Below are 19,985 nucleotides of genomic sequence, written 5' to 3' on the forward strand. Positions count from 1 at the left end.
TGAGCCACTGATCGAATAACTGACTTACTGATCCAAATGATTGTTTCAATTACTGAAAGGACATTCATTCTTAACCCCTTTACGCATTCGTTATTCACTGTGCTTTAGCTCACTGTTTATATTTATATGTAGGTGTCCAGGCACCGGATCGGAGCTAGGAGCGTCAGATAAGCTCACGTTTTGTCAACCCAACCATTGTGCCTCACTTCGAGGTTCCGAGTCCGTTCAAGTCAAGGCTGTTTTTGGGGTGTTTCAGATTCACCCTCTTGTCTCTGTTTTGCATCGACTATTTTAGACCTGACTGTACAGTTATGGTGAAGGGATTTGGTCCCTAACCTGGATGTTATGTGTATATGACGTATGTATATATGTTCTGATTTTGAATGTGGCTTGTTCATAAAAGTCTTTTTCCATTCAGATTTTCATAGCTCATTAGACATCTTTTGTTTACTGTTTGGCTTCCACCAGCCCCTTGCTCTGTATTACTATCATTACTGTTCAGCAGGCCTTTTGGTAATCACGGATTACTGGCCGGTTACGATACTAATCCCTTAGGGGCAGGTTTGGGTCGTGACAGAGTGGTATCAGAGCACGAGTTATACCGCACACACGTGTCCAAATGAGCTATAAGAGATCCTAGAAATGTAACTAGGGCATTGCATGAGCATGAGAAAGTGTGTGTGGCCATGATATGAATATATGTGTTAATGTGCTAATGTGCTTAAGTAAGCAATTTTCTATGTTTATTATTACCGTATTGCATATAGTGAAATGGAGAATGCAAGAAATGCCAATGAATCTGAATCATCTGAGGCAAGAATGGCAAGGTTAGAAAAAACGGTTGAACTGTTGACTGAGGCCCTAAGACAACAACAGAATTAACAGCCCCCACCTCCTCTAGTATAGCCAGAACCGAATATCAATGATGATATAATTGCTTTGACACATAAGTTTAACAAAATGAAGCCACCCTCATTCCAAGGAGGCCTTGAACCATTAAAGGCCGAAGCATGGGTTTTAGAAATTGAAAAGTTGTTTGAAGTGTTTTCGTGTTCTGAACCACACAAAGTGTTACTGGCCACGTTTGCCTTACAAGAAGAGGCTAGACGGTGGTGGATGCTCATTCGTGACACAAACAATGCTATGACCTGGGCTCAGTTTAAAGAAACCTTTTTCGAGAAATATTTTCCTCAGTGTGTCCAAGACCGTAAAGTGACTGAGTTTGAACAATTGAAGCAAGGTACCATGTCAGTAGCAGAATATGAATCTAAGTTCACCGAACTTGCCCGATATGCACCACACATGGTGGATACTGATTATAAAAAGGCCAGGAAGTTTGAAGGCGGGCTTAATGTCGAGATACTTGATCGAATTAATGTTTTGGAACTACTCAAATATGTGGATGTCCTTGACCGAGCAATTATGGTCGAGGCAAATGTCACTGCATTGCAACAGACTAAGTCACCGGTGATCGAATGGCGGGGTGAGAGGTGGGGCTTCAATTTCAAAAAGGGCTGAAATAATCTATTGAATAAAAAGCAAAACACAGGGTCAACAAGCAGCTCTAGTCAAGGAAACAGTTCCATACCACCCTGCTCCGAATGTGGCAAAAGACATAAGGGGGTTTGCTACAAAATTTTTGGTGCTTGTTATAGGTGTGGTAAGGTAGGCCACATGGTCAAAGATTGCCCTTCCACGTCTCAAGGCAATAGTAAGGCTGCCGCTAGTGCCGCAGCATTTGATCATGCTTTAGAGCATTGGAACTCATGAGAACTCATGCATGTTATGTTCTTGCATTGTTCTTCAAGTTACCATTACAAATTGTGTTCAATTGTCATACTTTTGCGTTTTGAATTTGTAAAATGATCTTTAAAACATGTTGTATTATGGGTTTCTAAGTGTCTTCTAGAAAATTAGCCCAGAAAAATCGAATTTGAAGCTTTAGAGGTTGAGTTTTGTGTTTGAGGATCAATTTGGAAATTCCAGATCTTTGATCCGCGCTCGAGCAGAGGAATTCACGCTCGAGCATACACTCTGAGTACATGCACTTCCGCTCGAGCGTCGAGGGTCATGCTCGAGCGTGAAATGCATATGCCCAGAAGTTCATGTGTTTTGCAGTCCGCACGAACAAGGTGATCTGCGCTCGAGCGATGGTCTGAGTCTCACGCTCAATCGTGGGTCAAGCGTCCATCGAGCGTGAAAAATGTGCAACCAGTACTTTTTCATGAGTTTGCAGTCCGCTCGAGGCAGGAAAGTCACGCTCGAGTGGAGCCTCTTTGTCTGCATGTTCGCTCGAGCGGGGAAAGCCACGCTCGAGCGAGACCCTTGTTTTCAGCAAATTTTGAAAAAGTGTTTTAAAGTACATTTTTGCATCCTCATCCCATCCTAGGCATTCCTAGGCCATGTTTAAGGCATCTTAATGAGGATAATGTTTTAGAACCACACCAAGTCAAGTTAAAGGGCTAAGTTATTAATCCGAAGTGTGTAACTTATTGTGTGTTCGTTCTGCAACTGTGTAGGGTTGGCATCCGAGGACGCTGATTAGCCTATCTATAGTCCAGTAATCTGTGAGTAACAATGCCGTAAAGATATGTTCAATTCTAATTATTTTCTGGACGATAGACTGTACTGTTTTCTGAAGTAACGTTGTTTACTGAATGAATGTTTGTCCTATTTGTGAACTATACTCGTGGCATCCATAGCAACTTATTGTTACTACTACTGTACTGTTACTGCTACTGTTACAGAGATCTCTTTCAGTTCCTATCCTTGAAACTGCTGTTACTGTATTGATGGCCATCAACTGACTGCTCGATCTATTATGACCTACTGTACTATTTTGCTATTGGATGTACCACATATGATTGTTATGATCTCTAATTGACTGGTATGGCATGAAATATGAGCCATTGATCGAATAACTGACTTACTGATGCAAATGACTGTTTCAATTACTGAAAGAACATTCATTCTTAACCGTTTTACGCATTCGTTATTCACTGGACTTTAGCTCACTGTTTATATTTATATGTAGGTGTCTAGGCACCGGATCGGAACTAGGAGCGTCAGATAAGCTCACGTTTTGTCAAGCTAACCATTGTGCCTCACTTCGAGGTTCCGAGTCCGTTCAAGTCAAGGCTGTTTTTGGGGTGTTTCAGATTCACCCTCTTGTCTCTGTTTTGCATCGACTGTTTTAGACTTGATTGTGCAGTTATGGTGAAGGGATTTGGTCCCTAACTTGGATGTTATGTGTATATGATGTATGTATATATGTTCTGGTTTTGAATTTGGCTTGTTCATAAAAGTCTTTTTCCATTCAGATTTTCATAGCTCATTGGACATCTTTTGTTTACTGTTTGGCTTCTGCCAGCCCCTTACTCTGTATTACTGTCATTATTGTTAAGCAGGCCTTTGGTAATCACGGATTACTGACCGGTTACGATGCTAATCTTTTAGGGGCGGGTTTGAGTTGTGACAGAGTGGTATCAGAGCACGAGTTATACCGCACACACGTGTCCAAATGAGCTATGAGAGGTCCTAGAAAAGTAACTAGGGCATTGCATGAGCATGAGAAAGTGTGTGTGGCCATGATATGAATATATGCGTTAATGTGCTAATGTGCTTAAGTAAGCAATTTCCTATGTTTATCATTACCGTATTGCATATAGTGAAATGGAGAATGCAAGAAATGCCAATGAATCTGAATCATCTGAGGCAAGAATGGCAAGGTTAGAAAGAACGGTTGAACTGTTGACTGAAGCCCTAAGACAACAACAGAACCAACAGCCCCCACCTCCTCCAGTACAGCCAGAACCGAATATCAATGATGATATAATTGCTTTGACACAGAAGTTCAACAAAATGAAGCCACCCTCATTCCAAAGAGGCCTTGAACCATTAAAGGCCGATGCATGGGTTTTAGAAACCGAAAAGTTGTTTGAAGTGTTTTCGTGTTCTGAAGCACACAAAGTGTTACTGGCTTTTGCCTTACAAGAAGAGGCTAGACGGTGGTGGATGCTCATTCGTGATACAAACAATGCTATGACCTGGGCTTAGTTTAAAGAAGCCTTTTTCGAGAAATATTTTCCCTAGTGTGTCCGAGACAGTAAAGTGACTAAGTTTGAACAATTGAAGCAAGGTACCATGTCAGTAGCAGAATATGAATCTAAGTTCACCGAACTTGCCCGATATGCACCACACATGGTGGATACTGATTATAAAAAGGCCAGGAAGTTTGAAGGCGGGCTTAATGTCGAGATACTTGATCGAATTAATGTTTTGGAACTACTCAAATATGTGGATGTCCTTGACCGAGCAATTATGGCCGAGGCAAATGTCACTGCATTGCAACAGACTAAGTCACCGGTGACCGAATGGCGGGGTAAGAGGCGGGGCTTCAATTTCAAAAAAGGCCGAAACAATCTATTGAATAAAAAGCAAAACACAGGGTCAACAAGCAGCTCTAGTCAGGGAAACAGTTCCATACCACCCTGCTCCGAATGTGGCAAAAGACATAAGGGGGTTTGCTATAAAATTTCTGGTTCTTGTTACAGGTGTGTCAAGGTATGCCACATGGTCAAAGATTGCCCTTCCACGTCCCAAGGCAATAGTAAAGCTGCACCTAGATTTGGAGCAACAAACGAATTTATAGAATCTAAAATCGCGAGGTCTGCTCGAGCGTGGGAATTGACACTCGAGCGGGGACTCTATATGACGTGTTCCAAACCAGGATGTACGCTCGAGTGGGGAAATGGATGCTCGAGCATAGAAACACGGATCACAGTATATTTGCAGACTCACCAAACTTTTGGAACTCAGCATTCTTCGCTCGAGCGGGGGAATGTCCGCTTGAGCGGATAGGCAACTTTGAATGCATTTTTGCATTTTGCTTGAAAGAAGTGGCAATCTTAAAAGAATTAACATCATAAAACTTCTCTGCAAGGCACAATTCGAGTTGGATTCGCATCTAAAAACTCATAGCCTCACTCAAATAAAAAGTGCGAAAACAAATACAACTTAAAGGAGTTTTGTCAAACGGGGTTGCTAAGAATAAAAACCTAACAAAGACAACCTTGAAAACATGCTCTTCCTGGAGAATACATGATATTGTACAGCTTTTTTGGTTAAAAAGGAACAAATGACTAAAGGGGCATAGTCTTGTGCTTTGAATGATTTGAGATACCTCTGATCGGGCATTCCCAGATGAGTTCATGTTTAGTGTTTTGTTTTATTGGCTGCCGTTGTAACCCCCTGCAAAAATAAATAAATAAATAAATAAATTAGTCTATTGCAATGCTAGCTTTTGGAGTCATGTACAACTTCATCTGTAAAAAGAGCTCAATATGTTTTGACTTCCTTTTAAAGCATTTGTCTTGACTTGTTGGTTAATATTTTGTACTGATTGTGATCATGTGCGTCTTTTACTTTGATGAAACAACTAACCTCTAGAAAGAAATTCCAGTTTCCTAGCAGCCTATTGTGTTAGGTAATCTTTCAAAAATGGGTGGTTCATAGTTGGTTGCTTGAGCCCTTTTTTGTTCCCCTTGTATTCATTATCTTGATATTGCCGCACAATTTTTCTCCCATTAATAACATGATCATCTTTCGTTTGTTGCTTTGGTTTGCATATTATTAACATTTTTCTCGATAGGGAGCTTTATAGCAACAACATAAGTGGAAGAATTCCTATTGAGCTTGGTAATTTGACAAGTTTGGTGAGCTTGGATCTTTACTTGAACAATTTGAGTGGTATCATCCCGGACACATTGGGCAGGCTTCAGAAATTACGTTACCTGTATGAATTACATGCCCTTCATCTTTTTTACTTCTGTTATTAAATTTATTGTGCATCTGTTTAAGTTTACTTTTATTGTATTTCAGTTTTCTTATTACAAGGTTTAGTGATTTCTTATGGGAATATGGATACAGTGGCGTTGTTTTAGTTTTTTAGTGATTTCTGAAAGAATATACTCTCATGATTTCTCTGTCTTTTTTATTTTTTATTTTTTATTTTTTATTTTTATGTATATTTAGAAAAATGCATGAAAACAAATTATTAAAGTTATTCAGTCCAGGATAGTGCATGTTTGATTGAAATCAACCCCAAAGATGGAAATCCCATTGTTGTCAAGATATCTAGATTAATATACAGTTGGGCCTATAAAGACTAGGTATTTTGGTGATAAATGCATTGATTTTTACTTTTTCTTATTAAAATTATTAAAATGCATACTGATCAATGATTAAGAAATAGCATCCTCTGGATAATGGCAAACAATGCCGAAAGGCTATTTGTTTTAATCATATGTTACTTTATTATGTGCATCTACTAGTTGTTTGTACATTGCAGATCAACTTTCATCCGAAATTGGATTATATTGCACAGAGGGCTCTGATTGATCACATATTGCATGTATGATGTGCATCTACTAGCGTTGATCAGCCATGTCCCTAGGAATTTTATTGTATACCATTTTGATTGTTTGGAATGTACTGATGCCTGGTCCTTGTATTTATTTGCAAGGATAGATGGCTTAACAACAACACTTTGTCTGGAACTATTCCTATGTCATTGACTACTAGAAATTCACTTCAAGTCCTGTGAGTATCAAGTTGACGTGTTCTTTATTTTGAGTGCTGCTATTAACACCTCGTAAATTATTTTGGATCCCTTAATTTTTAACTTTTTTTTTCATTACAATAATAACATCAAATAAAATTACTAAAAAAGACATCATTAGTTTTGGGACATCTCATCTCACAATTAAACCTACACACCCACTACATCATGAATTAGGGTTTATAAGAGCACCCACCTCTATCACCACTCATCCATCTGCCCCAAATCCCACTTTCAAAACCTACTCACCCTCAAAACCTTGAAAATCCTTTGGCGGCAATATTTCGGCGGTAACAGTGGCAACCATGTGACTACCTACACTTCTTCGGCAATGGCAATGTTCCGGCGGTAACAGTGGCAACCCTTTGGCAGAATATAAGCCAAAACATTACTTATTTGTTCGGGGATGGCGTTCCTAAACAAATAAGTAATGTTTGGGAATGCAGGTCCGAATATGAAAATTTCTTAACACATTGAATGGTCAAAATTATTAACGCTTGCAGAAGTTTTCACTTTTTCAAGTTCGGGAATACAGGCTTGAATATTACTTGTTTGTTCGGAAAGGCATTCCCGAACAAATAAGTAATGTTTGGGAATGTAGCTCAGAACATTGAAATTTCTTAACACATTGAATAGTCAAAATTGTTAACGCTTGCAGAAGTTTTCATTTTTTCAAGTTCGGGAATACATGCCTGAACATTACTTATTTGTTCAAGAAGCATTCCCGAAAAAATAAGTAATGTTTAGGAATGTTGGTCTGAACATGAAAATTTCTTAACACATTGAATGGTCAAAATTTTTAACAATTGCAAAAGTTATCGGAAGAACCCAAAATCCATTATCAGGTTCAAAAGTTATTCCTTCATCGCGTAACTTTGAGAATATTGTTGTGTAGTTTTCTGCTGAACTCACAATTTTATAATATCTACCAACCAAACCAATTACTATAAAAAAAATAAAAATAATAAAATATTTGCAAGAGAAGAAATTATTATGAGAAAACTAAGAAATTATGTATATATATACAAAGAGAGAGAGAGAGAGAGAGCATACCAACTGTGACAATGGTGAATATAGTAGCAGAGACAGTAATCACATCGGCTCGTCTTCTTCTTGGTGGGTTTTGTTAGGGTATTTTTGAAGAGGAGTTTTTTTAGGGTGTGGGAGGTGTGCATTCAATAGGTGAAATGTTTTCACAAGGATAATTTTGGTATTATTAGGGGGGGAAAGAAATTTTGAGGGTTTCAAAATGAGTGTTGTATTAGCACCCCATAAATTATTTTGGACCCCTCAATTTTTAACCTTTTTTTTATTACAATAATAACTTCAAATAAAATTACTAAAAAAAGCATTATTAATTTTGGGACACTCTATCGTACAATTAAACCTACACACCCACCACATCATGAATTAGAGATTATGAGAGCACCCACCTCAATCACCACCCATCCATCTTTTCCAAATCCCACCTTCAAAACCTACTCACCCTTAAAACCTTGAAAACTTTTTGGTAGCAATATTCCGGTGGTAACAATGGCAACCATTTGACTACCTACACTTTACCGACAATGACAATGAGTGGAAGTTTTGTTGGTAATCACAACTCCATAAAACGAGAGGAGTACAACAATAAAACCTTAGAGGAGATTCATAGCTATGATGTTTTTCTTAAATGGCAAAAATTATAAAATATGTTCGTCATTTTTTTGGAACAAAACTCCCGAACATATGATCAAAATTTAGGAACACATGCCCAAACATTGTTTATTTGTTCGGGAATCAGTAACCAAACATTTATTATTTGTTTGGGAATGCAAGTCCGAACATGAAAATTTCTTAACACATTAAACGGTCAAAATTGTTAACGCTTGCAGAAGCTTTCATTTTTTCAAGTTCGGGAATACAGGCCCGAACATTACTTATTTGTTCAGGATTCCCAAACAAATAAGTAATGTTCGGGAATACAGGTCCGAACATGAAAATTTCTTAACACATTGAACGGTCAAAATTTTTAACACTTGCAGAAGTTATTGGAAGTAGGCCAAATCCATTATCAGGTGCAAAAGTTATTCCTTCATCGCGTAACTTTGATAATATTACTGCTTAGTTCTCTGCTGAACTCACAATTTTATAATATCTACCAACAAAACCAACCAAACCAATTATTATAATTTTTTTTCCGACAAGAGAAGAAATTATTACGAGAAAACTAATAAATTATGTATGTATATATATGTATATATATATATATAGAGAGAGAGAGAGAGAGAGAGCACACCAACTGTGACAATGGTGGATGAGGCAACAGAGACAGTACAGTAATCACATTGGCTCTTCTCCTTCTTAGTGGGTTTTCTTGAGGTTTTTTGGAAGAGGGGTTTTTTTGGGGTGTGGGGTTGTGGGGGAGGGGAGGGGTGTGCATTCAATGGGTGGAATATTTTCACAAGGATAATTTTAGTATTATTTGGGAGAAGAAATTTTGAGGGTTTCAAAATTTATAAGTGAGGGCCAAAGAAATGAGGGGTCTAAAAAAATTTATGGGGTGCTACTAGCACCACTCTTTCAAAATTTATAAGTGGGGCCCAAAGAAATGGGGGTCCAAAATAATTCATGGGGTGCTAATATCACCACTCTTTATTTTTCCATTTTGGTGAATAATAAAGGTTTTTTTTTTTGTTTCTTTTTTTGATTAGCTTTAATTGGCATAAACTAACTACGAAAATATAATATGGCTTCTTGCCATTTGGTATACAGTGATTTTTCAAACAATCACTTAACATGAGTTGTCCCAGTTAATGGCTCCTTTCAACTTTTTACTTCCAGCAAGTTTGTTGATGGTAACATCATTTTTCATACTAGTGGAGTCGGGTGACTCATTTGGACATATGCTGACCACTATTCTTTCATTTTTCAGTTTCTAAATAATAATAATTTAACAATTCGTGCAACTCCACCACCTCCATTTTTGCCGCTACCCCCATCTGCTGCTTCAGGTTTGTTGCTTCAGGTTTGTTTCGTTTTATCCTAGGTTGTTGCTGATATTGGGTTCTGTTCTGTTTGTCCAACACTTTCAACTCCTCAATTCTTTAATTATAAACTTCATTCCATGCTTCCTGTTCAGACCTTGTCACAGATGACTTGACTGGATTTGTAATTTGTCTTTCTTACTTCATGCACATTATTGCTTTTGAAAGAAACTATACGAAAATAAATTGTATGTCAGGTCAATTCCTCAACCAGTATCTATAGGTTTTAGTTTCCCCACATATTAAATTATGATGCACAACCAATACTTATTTTCTAGGGAAACCTCCATGCTTTGATCTTTTTTATTTGTCCGTGTATCGTTCAATTTTTAGCTTTCTTTAGATTAGCGACTTATGATATGCTGGTAAAGTTAGAATCTAAATCTTTTCACTAGACTCTGCACCTAGATTGTCCAAACCATGGCATTATTTTATTCCATTGAATTGTCTTCCTATCAAAATTTTCAGTTTTGAAGGGAGTGGACAATAAGAGTGAACTTACTAATCGTGCCACTAGAGCCATTACTGGAGGAGTTGTTGCTGGTGCTACCCTGTTGTTTCTCGCACTTGCTTGGTGGTGGTGAAGGAAACTAGAGGACAGCTTCTTTGATGTACCTGGTTAGTGGACCAAGTTGAAAATGCCTTAAATTGATTTTTATTTATATTTTTTTATGAACAAGGCTTAAATTGATGGTGTTGTATAATGCATTTCACATTTCTCTTCAGTTGAAGAGGGTCCAGAAGTTCATCTAGGACAGCTCAAGAGGTTTTCTCTACGTGAACTACAAGTTGCAACTGATAATTTTAGCAGCATAAATATTCTAGAAAGAGGTGGGTTTGGTAAGGAATACAAAGGACGATTGGCAGATGGCTCTCTAGTGGCAGTAAAAAGACTAAAAGAGGAATGCACTCAGGGTGGGGAGCTGCAGTTCCAAACAGAAGTGAAAATGGTCAGCATGGCCGTCCTTCGAAATTTACTGCCTTTGTGTGGCTTTTGCATGACACTGACAAAACGATTGCTTATTTATCCCTTTATGTCTAATGGAAGTGTTGCCTCATGTTTAAGAGGTACTACTTGCATGCATCTTCATATGCTTCCCTTTTTTAATTGGTCGTCAAGTATTATATTCATTAGAAGTTTTAGTAGATTTGATACAATATGCTTTATTTCTATTCCAATTCCTAATTTGATACCAAGAGAAAAGGTTTGTTTAATTTGATTTTTCAAAAACGGTTTTGTGACACCCTATTTGGCTTCAATTTTTTGAATTTTAATTTTCTGATAATTGAGATTTTTATTTTTCGTTTTTTTTTTTTTGTTTTTAGTGAATTTTTTTAATATTTAATTTAAATTTAAAAAAAAATTTTTTTTTTTTAGATGCACGTAACCTAGATGTACCTAAAAAGTAAAATATTAGTAAAATCAAATCAAACCATACCAAACCAAGTCTTAAGTTTCATCAAATGGGGTCGGTTGCATGAATCTTTCTTCTCTACTCGACTCTATCCAAGACTATTTCGTTGGTCAAATTAAGGAGATTCATATATCTAGTTACTACACTAGTCCACGTGAATACTATCTACCGTCACTGTATCGCATCTCTTCACTATTATCTTTGTTACCCAAAAAGCAACCTAATAGGGGGTGAATTAGGTTTCTACAAATTAAAATTAATCACTGTGTTTGGTTTGAGTTTTCTGGATTAAGTTTTTTAAAAATTGAGTTTTTTGATTTTCGTGTTTTTTAGTTTTTAGTTAATATTTTTAAAATTTTAAACATTTTTTTACTTTTTTAGATGTACCTTACTTAGATGTGTCTAAAAAGTAAAAAAATTGTGAAAAAATATTTTAAAAAATTAAGAAATACATAAAAATACAAAAAATATACTAAATTCTTGTATTTTTTTTTTTGTATTTTTGATATTTAGTGAATTTTTAAAAGATTTTTTTTACAATTTTTTTTACTTTTTAGGTGTATTTACGTTAGGTGTGTCTAAAAAGTAAAAAAAAAATTGCATAAAATATTTTAAAAATTCAGTAAAAACAAAAAAACACGGAAAATAAGAGTGTAGAATTTTCTGAAAACTGTTTTTAAAAAATGGGAACCAAGCAAAGTGAATAATACCCCAATAAAATTAACTACTAGTACAACAAATTATTAACAAGCACAATGATGAACTTAGCAGTAAATGATCAAGCAAATAACAATGAAGTATAACTAACATATAGGGTAAATCAAATAATTAACACATGAATATTAGATAGCTATAGCAGTAGTAGGAAAGTCAAGAGATTAGGGAAAAGGAGACAAACAAATTTATAGTGGTTCGACTTCAACCGAGCCTACATCCACTCCTCAAGCTTCACTTGAGATTTTTCACTATCTTCTAGTTTCACAGGGGTGCCAGCAACCTCTTTACAAATGGAGCAATCCTCTACGGATTTTACACAAACTAACTTCACAAGCCTAAACCCTTGCAAATCTTAGGTGTTTCGCAATCACTCTCAAGATTTCAAGAACATAGTGTTTGTAACACTTTTACAAGATGAAATGGTATTTTTGCTTTCAAAGAAAGCTTACAATAAATATCTCTCAAAGATAGATATATAAAATGAAGCTTTGATTTTTCTGTAAATCTCACACAGGAAAGATGAGCTTAATGCTATAAGACTCAGTATATAATTTCTGAGAGAGGATGTAAACAAAAATTGAAAAACACTTCTCAGAGAAATTTTCAAAGAATAAATGTGAGTGATTATAGATCAAAGAATATTTTCTGATTTTTTTTTGTAATTTGTTTATATTAGAGGCTTTGGTATATATATTGAAACTTATACCCGTTTATAGCCATTGTAATTCATTTGAATATATAGCCGTTTATAGCCGTTGCATTCATTTGAATTTATAGCCGTTTATTGCCATTGTATTCCATCATTACTAATTTGAATATCTTCCACTCCATCATTACAAATTTGAATATTTTTCACTTGAACCTTTTGAACCCTTTGGTCTGCTGCTGTGCTGGGCTGTTTGAACCTTTGTTTTGGACTGTTTGAACTCCTGATTTGATCAAATTTTAAATACATTCTAACAACATTTAGGATAAAGGTTTAGGTGAGAAATAATGGGACAAAATAAATTTTGATTCTATTTTTCTCTTTCAAATAAATTAAAATATAATTAAATAAATCATCAAAATAAATTTTGGATTTTATTTTTCTCTTTCAAATAAATTAAAACATAATTAAATAAATCATTAAAATAAATAAGTCTAACAATCTCTCCCTTTTTGATGATGGCACACAATGATGTTTTGATTTGATTTGGGAGTAAGAAAAGCTCCTCATCAAGTCATACTCCCTGCATTCATTTCTAAATACATAGGTTAGCACATGTGTAATAAATAAGTTTTAATTAGAGACATGATATGAGACTAAGATATCAAACTATAAATACATAACATCAAATTAGTTTGAAAATATTTGTTTGAAAATAATACCATAATACATAACATCATAACATCACAAGTTTTCTCCCCCTGTGACATTGTCAAAATTATCAAAAGGAAATCATGGGTCAAAATTTGGAGGAGGAGGAGGAAAATGATAGGGATAAAATGCATCTATATAATTCAAAACATATATATACATATATGCATACACATACAACTCTCTCGCGTCTCTCTTTTTCTTTCGATAAACGCGTTTGACACGCGGCCTCACTTTTGTGTCATTAGCCGACAAAAGAAGGCCTCGATTTGTACTCACCTCGGCTCCTTCTCCTTCCTTTTCCTTGTCTTCTTCTCTTTTGCCTTCTTCTTAATCACACACTCTTCCATTTCTTCTTCACCATTCTCTTCTATCTCGTCTTCACCGCTCTCTTTTGTTTCTTCTTCCTCATCGAGAGACAAAAAAAAAGAAACTGAACAGAGGAGGCCAAACCTTAGTCTGTTCTCTTTTATTTCACTGCAACTCATTTCTTTTACACCTCTCACCTCTAAACCATGGCTTCTTCATCCCGTTCCCTCACTCTATTTTCGGACCTAAACGATCCCATAACCTCTACTGGACCGAGTGCCCCTACTCTTACTCTTCCTATCATTCCTCTGCCCAACCTTCCTATGATGTCGATTGAGCAAATCATGGTAGCTCAATCAGACATTGAAGCCAATGATTTCACACTAACGTCCTGTATGGAAACGGTGACTGCAGTCACAAAATTGGCTCACCGATTGCAGAACATGACGAGTGAGCTCCATCAGGTCAACGCCCAACTCTCTTTACTCCAGCTCATGTACAAGGATGCGCGACCAGAAATAGGCGCATTGAAGGCCGAAAATAAAGAGCTTAAATGGTAGGCCACCTCCATGGCTTGATTTGGAGCAAAGGCGTTCTTGGCCTTTGATAGTCAGCGGGGAGTTGTCGCTCTCGACGAAAGCACGGGGGCAGGGGCGTCAAGGGCCGCCCAAGGTGATAAAAAGAAGAAGAAAACGATGGAAGAGGTGAGTAAGTAAGATCAGCGTATGGCCGAAAAAAAAATGAAGGGCTTTTTTTTTATGTTTATTTTGATCGGCATGTGGCCGTAAAAAAAATGAAGGGTATTTTTTTTTTTTGGTTTTTTTTATGTAAATATTTGTATTTTGATTTGTTGTTGTGTTTATGTTTAAGTACTAAAAAATGAAATTAAAAAGCAGAGAAAAAAATAAGGAAGGAATTTGCTAAGTGTATGCAAGGTGAGTTTGAGATGAGCATGATGGGAGAGCTAAATTATTTCCTTGAGCTTCAAATCAAACAATGTAAGGAATGAATTTTTATCAACCAAGCTAAGTACATAAAAGAACTACTCAAAAAGTTTGGTATGTATGACTCAAAAATAGCTGGAACACCTATGAGCACATCCATTAAGTTAGACAAGAATGAAAAAGGTAAGCCCATTGATCAAACAAAATATCGAGATATGATTGTAAACGTCCTCGAATGCCCCGGGAGGATGAGTCCCGTTCTGTTCGTCTTTAGGCTCACTACAGTTCGGACTCTAATTGTCACGGTTCTTAATCTGAACCAAAGAATCCAAATCCGGCAAATCGTTTTGAAAAATAGATTTTGTAAAGAAGTGCCAAACATGGACTGCTTTGCCAGATACAGAGTCGCCACCTAAATATTTTATTTTGGGTGAATTTAGGAAACCCTGACTCGTTTGCCTAAGGTGTAACGCCCCCAAAATAATAACATTAAACCAACATTTTTGACATGCATTGATACAAAAGAAATCGACCATTTCTATTCATCAGAGTAAGTCTTACAACTGTATTACATGTTAACAACAAAAGCAAATGCCCTAAGGGCTTACAGCTTTCCAAGTTAACACTTGGTTACAAAAGAGAGTACTAACTCAATTACAGATTAAGCCCTTGGCTTGAATTTACATGTAATACATCAAAAGAAATAAGACAACAAAAGTGTGTCCGCCTCTAGCCTTCCAAGCTATGTCCTTGGAGGTGGCATGCTACCTGTACCTGAAAATAATGTCTCCATATAGGGTGAGCCACAGCCCAGCAGAGATATACTAAACCAACTATGAACAATGACTAAAAGATTAGCAGTTGATAGATGGCCAACACTGATACATCCACATATATCACATCACAATTTCATAGCATATGAGTCTATGTCACTTTTCATTTTCCATCTTTATTTAATAGATAAACATATTAGCTTTACCAATTCATCAACAGATAAGCATATTACACATCAACAGATAAGCATATTAGCTGTATCCACACTTCACTAGACAAGCATATGAGCTTTATCTACACTTCTCAAAGATAAGCCTATGAGCTGTATCTTCACTTCTCTAGACAAGCATATGAGCTGTATCTACGGAGTTCATCCCCCATCTCCTCCCGACACTATCCAGTTTAGAGGTACATCCCCCATCTTCCCCTAAACCGTGGAGTACATCCCCCATCTCCTCCTCTACACACAATGCATATAAACACAAAGGTTCTATACACAATCAATCAATACATAAAATTAATGTATTCAATCCACCGTCATACTCTATGACACATTCAATCGATTAGTTTTAGTTTGCCTAATCATCATGCATTGTCTACAACAATCAAGACTATCCTCCACCGATAGCCCAAAGCAGTTATTTCTAAACAGAAAATAAATGCACAAAATGGATATTTAAATCAACATTTCAATTAGGTGAGCGATAAATGATCCAACTACACCCTTTTAATCCCTTCCCTTTCCAATTTCCAACAATTAATTGTACAAATTAATCAATCAATGTAATTAGGGCATTTTCCATAATTAACATTTCAACCCTACACGGTTTCATTTTCATCAATGTTTCAACATTTACTTCATTCATCCATGCCAAACATGCATTTAGGTTTTATATAATCAAAACCCTACCTTTTATAAAATTACTCAAAGGCCCAAACTCTCTCCAAATTATCCCAACAACCCCCAACATATCGAAATGCCAAAATTTAAAGACAAAACTCATAAAGAGGAGTAGGATATCCCTACCTCAAGAGGTGACTCCCAACCAAGAAGGTGAAGAAGACGAAATTGCTCCAACCCACGAATTTCTCGAATCAAAAGATAGCCCTCGACGATCAACAACTCTTTTGTAAAGACCAAAGGTGAGGAAGACACCCTAGCTAGATCAAAATCTAGAGAGAAGGCAAGGTTTTAGAGAGAGAGGCTCTCAAATGGCCTTTTCAGAAAAGAGAGAGAAAGGAGGAGAAAAAGTGATTTAAAACTGCCTCACAGCCAACTGATATACAACATTCCCGCTCGAGCGCGAAAACCAGTCCGCTCGAGCGTAGATTTCCCCTTCCCAGGACTTACACCCAGAAAGTACTACCCGCTCGAGCGCCAACAAACCCGCTCGAGCGCTACCGCCCGAGCGTAAACAAACCCGCTCGAGCGTAAAAATCACATTTGCAGAAGTTTTGCAGGAACACGAAATACTGGAGGTGTGCAATCCCCGCTCGAGCGCAATAGGACCCGCTCGAGCAGATCGCCTAAAAACTGGACAACAAGGAATTGAAATCAAGGCCTAACCAACCTGTAACAACTCTGCTCAAAATATCCTAAAACTCAATCAAGTGGAATTAAAGGATGACAACAAGATAGATACCACTACCAACTTCACGGAACCGAGTCCGGAATACAACAGAACAGTAAAGGGACAACCGGGATCGCTATATAAGGCCACGTGTCCGTCATCACCAGAGTTGCCTCGGCTCGGGAACTTGGGTACGATTGGGAAAGGTCAGCTATGAGCACCCCCTCTCGCCCGATCCGAAGATCGGCCTCTACTAATCATGATATCTTGTTTTGAAAACATTATGCGTTCTTATTCCGATTATTAGCCTAGATTTACTATGTGGTGCGCACAACATACAAGTATAGACTGAATCACCTGAGTTAGAACAAAACATTTCATGTTTGCTTTTTGAAAGCAATTTGCTACTCGTAAGTAGGCTAAAATGCAGGTTTTGCCACCCTCGAATGGGCTTTAGAAAAGATGATTTTTGCCACTATCAAGTGGGCTTAAAACTCACGGTTTTAATGCATTATTCCAATTCAGGTAATTCAACCTCCATCCACAGGCATTCAAGCAGTTATATCACATAAGCAAATAGCCTCATGGTAATCATGCTGTCATGGCAACGTTCACACGCGTGCAAGGATGCTAAAGCGTAAAAGCTTACTGAGTACTCCAAGCCAAAACAAAAGCTATGTTAGAAATCCATGCATGATCCTAACTATAAGGAAATGCCTAATGCAACACATGTAGGAATGCGAATACAATAGGCTCGGCTATTCTAAGATGGCGTATGATGATGCTACAACTAACACGTATTCAATTTGGAATTAAAATACAATGCAATTAGTATGATGCGCCGAGCCTGGTGCATGCAAGACAAATGTATGGATGCACACATGCATAGCATAAGGTATGCTAATTTAAATATGACCTAATACCAACTATTGAAAGCAGGTAAGTAAAAGGGAGAAAGAAGTGGGGGTTGGAAGACATGAACACACTCACCCACACTTATTACAAATTTGCCCTCGCCCGGAGGGACCAAAAGAATAATACAATCCAAATAATGAATCAACTATCCTTGCTAATTAATTATTACAGACCCTCTAATTAATTAACAAATTAAACACAAAAATGATTTAAATGTGAAGCTAAAGAGACTGCCACAACTCTGCCTCGGAATGAGCGAATGATGCATGCTTGACTCGCCCCACTCGGAAACTCGCTGCCATAGCACTGTTGTCTCTGTTTACACTGCCCTGCTCCTTTGAAAATTTGCACAAGTCCGAAGGAGGCTTCCCTGAACACTGGGGAGCATCACCGACCAAGTGGGGACACCACCAGCTGAAGGGAATAGTCATCGACCATTGGTTGAGCCACTGGCTAATTGTATTTGGTCGGTCGGCACCCCAAGTAGCCGGCCGGCTATTTCTTCCTGCAGAATCCTGCAGTTGACAATAGCAGAGGGCAAGCAGTGTATGGCATGGAATTTTCAAGCAAATATGAGCATGACCACACTCCCCATCATGCAATGGACTCAAGGGAGCATGACCCTCGACCCTCGGGCCATCAATTATGCATTTTGATGCATGATGGCCTAAGAGGCCAAGTTTGCCATTTAATGTAAAATGCATGCAACAAAATAGATGAATGCCAACACCTTATCATATTGAGATCAAGGGCGTCGGCGACCGAGGATTGAGACGTGTTACGTCACTTGGAGTACGAACACCCTCAATCCTCACACCCCAAACCAAGCAATGCAATGCATGTATACAAACATGGCTCAAGAATGCAACATGAGGCTAAGATGCAAAACATGCCAAATGCAACGCAATATATTATGCAAGCATGCAATATGCTAATCATGCAAGAGGCAATACAATGCAATTTAGCATGCGATGCAAACATAGTACAATGCAAGCATGCAACGAGAGGCAATAAATCAAACATACAACTATGTACAAGAATGGACTTAGACTGAAATGGGAGGCCTCAGACACACCCTACAACAGTGGCCAAAAGAGTCAAAAATGGCACAACTTACGCATGCAAGCATGCACACACCAAGGCCTATCATCTAAGCTTGAAAGGGGACAACTCTAAGCATACTTAAAGGTAATATGCTTGGACATTAAAAACTCATGTTAAACTCTGAAAAGCATGCAAAAGATGGCTGTAGACACCCCATTTTTTACCGTCCTAAAGACTTGGACGTCACCGTTTGAACACCCGGTGATCATCCATGTTTGTGTTCGTTTGGAGTTCCCGGAGGTCTCGACTACGTGCCTTGCCTCAAGATCTCCGAACTTGACTGTTTAGTGTCTGGTTTTGCACCAAACACTTGTGTTTTGCCTTGGAGGGGCAGGGAATGCCTTTTGAGGCATCCCCAAACATCACCGGCCATGGCCAGAGGCTGCCGGCTGGTGTTTTGATGCCATCGGCAATGTATATTGCCGGTCGGCATTCTTTGTTGCCGGTCGGCACTCTATTTTGACAAAATGGCATTTTTGAGCAGCCGATTACTGTTCATCTGCTTTTGCAGATATTTTAAGATAGTTGTATGTCATTTTGTTCCCCACCATACACGTGTATGGAGGGATGGACTCCTTGTTAGCTTACCTTGTAAGCTTTACAAGATTGGCTCCTCTATAAGAGGAGCCCTCCTCTCTTGGCTCTAGGTTAGACATTTTAGAGAGAAAGGTTGTGTGAGAGCTTTGGTTTTAGGTCTAGGGTTTGATATATATTCTATCTCTATACCTCTCTCTCATTTAGCCTTTGTGTGTGTTTAAGTGTGTTTGTGTCTTACTATTGCCCACAAACACATAGTGTTACACCTTCCCTTGGCTACTGAGGTTCTAAGAGGGTGTTCTTGAGGTTCTTGAGCTGTCTTGAGCTCAAAGAAGCTGCTGGAGCTTCATCTTTGAAGAAAGTCAACAAGGGTAAGAAACTAGTCCCATTTTACCCCATTTTTGCATTCTATTTTTACCTATCTTGGAACTATTTTTTGGCTTTGCATATAATACAAAAAAGTTCTGTTTTTAGGCCCTCTAAATAGTTTATTCAGGGTGTTTTGTTGTTTGAGGTTTTTTGACCCCTCCTAAGCCTTGTAAGGCTCCATTTTGTGCTATTTTGTGTAAGCTCCGAGACCTTGGTGTTTGGGCCTCCTCACCACTGAAATCTTGAGGGATTTCAGAGGTGGGGATGGTGCCTTGAGGTCCCAAGAAGGAGAGGGCCACCCCCTCTCCTTGTTGTCCTTGAAAAGGAC

General features: G+C 37.9%; 1 pseudogene; it reads left to right on the forward strand.

Annotated features, from left to right (window-relative positions):
• The window catches only part of LOC114277947 (BRASSINOSTEROID INSENSITIVE 1-associated receptor kinase 1-like), a 59,399-nt pseudogene that overhangs the window by 4,184 nt on the left and 35,230 nt on the right, over positions 1–19,985 (forward strand).

Source organism: Camellia sinensis, chromosome 2 (assembly GCF_055761805.1).
Source record: "Camellia sinensis isolate YWXY chromosome 2, ASM5576180v1, whole genome shotgun sequence".
Classification (NCBI taxonomy): domain Eukaryota; kingdom Viridiplantae; phylum Streptophyta; class Magnoliopsida; order Ericales; family Theaceae; genus Camellia; species Camellia sinensis.